We start from the raw sequence: 4,499 nt of genomic DNA on the forward strand, positions 1-4,499 counted from the left end.
GGGTCCCTGGTGGCCTGCCTGCCCTGGATGGCGGTGCGCTGGCGGTTTGCGCTGTCCCGCCGCCCTGCCTGCAGTATGCAAATTAGCTGCCATCTTTGTTGGCAGTTAATTTGCATATTGTGCTGATTAGCCGATGGGAGGCGTAGCGAAGGTATGGTCAATTACCATGTTTGTCTATTATTAGATAGGACTAGAGGCCTGATGCACGAAAATTCATACAAGAGTAGGCCTTCCTTCCCCTGGCTGCTGGCACCGGCTTCCCTCCGGCACCTGGGACCCGGGCTTCCCTCCTCCAGCTGCCAGCGGACACCTGGGACCTGAGCTGGCTTCCCCTGGGCGGCCCGCAGGCACCCAGGACCCAGGCTGGCTTCCCCCTAGCCCCAGCTTCGTCAGGAAGGACGTCTGGGATGACGTCCGGAAGACATCCGGTCTAATTAGCATATTACCCTTATTATAGATACTAGAAGACTGATGCACGAAATTCGTGCAAGGGTAGGCCTTCCTTCCCCTGGCTGCCAGCACCGGCTTCCCTCTAGCACCCAGGACCCGGGCTTCCCTCGCAGCCCTGGCTTTGTTCGGAAGGTTGAAGGTCGTCTGGTCTAATTAGCATATTTCACTTTTATTATTATAGATAGTATTTCATTCTATTACTATACTATGGTTTGCTTAGCCATTTCTTGCTTGCAGGGCATTTAGATTTAAATAGCTTTGCTAGAGCCTGAACTGGTTTGGCTCAGTGGATAGAGCATCGGCCTGCGGACTGAAAGGTCCCAGGTTCTATTCCAGTCAAGGGCATGTACCTTGGTTGTGGGCACATCCCCAGTAGGGGGTGTGCAGGAGGCAGCTGATCAATGTTTCTCTCTCATCGATGTTTCTAACTCTCTATCCCTCTCCCTTCCTCTCTGTAAAAAATCAATAAAATATATATTTTAAAAAAATAATTAAATAAATAGCTTTGCTAGAAAGTATTTAGCAGGAATTACTTGCATATTCCCAAATATAAAATTACTAGTTCAAAGGCAAGATGCAATTTTATAGCTCTGTTTAATATTACCAGGGTTCTTTCAAGAGAGATGAGTTTGCTTTACCAATGCCATTAGCTAAATGATTTCATGTCTCCACAATATTTTAAAATTTTTATTTATCAACTTAATATCTATGTGACGGTGCTTAAAACATTTAAAAAATACATCAACTATTTATTGTGTTGTGTGTTCACCACCCCAAGCCAAGTCTCCTTTCATCACTATTTATACTCCCTTATACCCTCTTTTCCTTCCCCCCTTTACCCTCTGGTAATCCCTATGTTGATGTCTGTGTCTATGAGTGTGTGTGTGTATGTGGTAAGTTTGATTTAGAAGAGAGACCATAGAACTCTAAATTAAACTATTTCCATTAAAAAGTTTTTATGGTTGATTATGTAATCAGTCTTTCTAAGTATTTCTTTAGAATTTATAGTCTTGATTTAGGGTTTATCTGTAACTTCCTTAAAATGTTTAATGTAACAACTTTTCATGCTTGTAATAACTCCTTTGGGGACATTTTGAAAGCAGGAGTGAAGTAATTAAGTATCCCGTAAGGCTCTTTTACGTTATGTCAGTAATATTTTGGAGTTGGCCCTCTCTATTTAAGGCAAATTTCCAGAAGGAGAGGCACTTAATTAACTTTTGGATGAGGAATAAAGAAGTTTAGAAAGGAAAGTGACCTTAAAATTAATCAAATATTGTCCTCTCATAGTACATTGCTATTTTAATGATAAGAAAATTAAATCCTGTAGAGATTCCATGAGTGCCCCTAAGAACATATAAATAACTTTGTCACTTTTACTTTCTTGAGTGTATGCCTTGTTTCCCCATCTGGATTATAAATTCTTTGAAGGCAAGTAGAGGCCAAGTCCCTGGGGCCAGGGGACCTGAGGCTGCGCCCCCCCCCCCCCCCCCCCCCCCCCGTGCACAAATTTTGTGCACTGGGCCGGCTGGGACTGGGTCTTGCGTAATTTCAAGGCAGGGACTTGACTCTGGGTCCCGTGACGCATCCCAGACTCTGACAGGAGGGAGATTTTCATATACATTTTACTGATTTTCTTTCATCTCTGACACTTCTATTATAGAGAAAGGGCAAATAGCAATATTAAAATATTTCCTCTAATTAATTTCCTTTTAATGTGCAGGAATTTCATGCACCGGGCCACTAGTTGCTTGATAATAAGACTAAAAGTCTGCTCTCAACTTTAAAGCCTTTTCTTTTTCCAACTCTTAATTGTGACAATTTTCAAAATTCAAAAATGTTGAAAGGATAGTATAATGACCTGTATATCCACCAAGAGTATATCCCTAGAGTTAACAGCTGTTTATATTTTTCCCTATTTGTTTTATCTGCATGTGCATTTATATTTTAATTCTCATTTGAGGATGTATTTTATTTTTTATTGATTTCTAGAGAGAGAGGAAAGTAGGGAGGGAGGAGAGAGACAGACATTGATGTGAGAGAAACATCCATTGGTTGCCTCTCATACATGCCCCATCCAGGAATTGAACCTGCAGCCATTTGGTGTTTGGGAAGATGCTCCAACCAACTGACCCACCTGGCCAAGGCTGTATTTATATTTTTTAGGGATGAATGTCATGATGTCTGTAGCATACTTTTGCCCTTCATCAAAACCACATAAACTCATTAGTGTCTCATTTTCTTTCTCCTTCCTGTCAGTTTTTAACATTTGCTCTACTGCCATATTACAAGGATCACATTCTTACTACTTTTCAAATTTTCTTGTTTCACTATAAGGATCAGTATTTAAAACAGAGTATTGTAGATGTAGTATATTTACAAATGTTGCAAATTGCTCTATTTTATGTTAAAGATATTATTACTTTTAATTTACATTTCTTAGCATGTTTTAAAGGAGATGATAATCCTTAAATTTTCAGATTTTTACAATTTAAAAAAGGAAGAATGAATGAAAGTGCTATAAAAATAGTCATGATAAACTGACTATTCAAGGTGTGTTTTGATTAGTTCACTGAACAACAGAAAAAGGGTCCATAATATGTGTGTGTGTGTACGAGCATTTGGATTCTGATGTATCTTCATAGCAGTGAAAATTATAATTAGTGAACATTATTTTGTCAGAGTAAGCCATCAACTGGAATTTGGCCTTCACAACCGTTAATATATTTATGTATTCATGCATGTTGTAATGCTTATCTTTTTAGCTAAAATGACCAATGATAAGGTCTTGACTGTTTTATGCAGAGACACATTTTCTTTCTGTGTTTGAGATGGTGTTGCCATTGAATTGTAATTTCATTTGAGTAGAAATTTAGGAGTTGCTTATGACACTATTTTCAGTACTATATATGAAGACTAATGTCTTCCATCTTACAACATGAATATTGAATGAACATTTTAGTGGATAAGCAGTGTAGTTTAGATATTCCCGATTCTGAATATCATAATTATTTTATTTATTTGTTTTGTACTTTATAAATGTTAACTCATCAATACCCCATATGAGGTAAATACTGTTATCTCCATTTTGCAAATAAGGAAACTGAAGCACCCATGAGGAAATACATTGTTAAATAACTTGACCAAAGTTGCACAAGTAGAATTTGAACCCAGGCAAGCTGGCCCCAGAGTCTGTACTCTTGCTCTTATCTTTTGCATCTTTTCCCATGGCAATGTATTATTTATTTGTTGTACATCAAACATCTTGTCTTGCTTTAGGATGTTAACAAGTATAGAGGATGGGTTGAGAACACTAGTGAATGAGATTAAAATGACAAATGTGGCTTTATGCCATTGCAGGGAGCTTCATGATCACGGATTCCAGAGGCAGCCATAGCGGGCTAACTATAAAAATAGCTTGTCCCAAGTATATAACTCCTATTTAGTTGTTTTTGGTTAGCACACCAATTGCTTACTTGCTTTTTCAACTAAAGAATTTTGTCATGTATAGCAATGAATTCATGCTAAGAGAGTGGGTATGTGTTTTGGGTTCTGTGGGAAAAAGAACCTGAAATATACCTTGGAGAAATTTTGGGAGCTTTGGTAAGAAGATGTAGCTTTAAATTAGCCCATATTTCCTAGGAAACTGATACAGCTTTTCTTTCCCTCCCCCATTGTTGAACTTGATCTCATCTTGTAATTTTTTTTGCTGTTATTACCACATAGTTCAGCATCCTCAAAGTGATTGAAGCAGCCCTCCAAAGTTAGCTCATGTTGTCATTGTCCATCTTCTGTTTGTTTACAATTACACAAGTGCATGGGATTCTATTTCTGGTATAGCTGATCTAGAAATTTCTTACCAACTTCATAGCATATCTTTATTGCAATGAGAATGTTTTAAAACAATTAAAAAATAATTTTTGTGCTGCGGAATGAAAAACTGAGTTTGAAAATCAGATTTTAAAAAAACTATATTGATGTAGTGAATGATTTAGTTAAAATATTTATTTATTTTTTTTTTTATTTTTATTTTTTTTATTTTTATTTTTTAA

The 4,499-nt window shown here is 37.6% G+C and overlaps 1 protein-coding gene across 1 annotated transcript in view; it reads left to right on the forward strand.

Annotated features, from left to right (window-relative positions):
* Window positions 1–4,499, forward strand: part of TM9SF2 (transmembrane 9 superfamily member 2) — a 70,431-nt gene that overhangs the window by 7,910 nt on the left and 58,022 nt on the right. The gene's annotated exons all lie outside the window — the stretch shown is intronic.

Source organism: Myotis brandtii, unplaced genomic scaffold (assembly GCF_000412655.1).
Source record: "Myotis brandtii unplaced genomic scaffold, ASM41265v1 scaffold796, whole genome shotgun sequence".
Classification (NCBI taxonomy): Eukaryota; Metazoa; Chordata; class Mammalia; order Chiroptera; family Vespertilionidae; genus Myotis; species Myotis brandtii.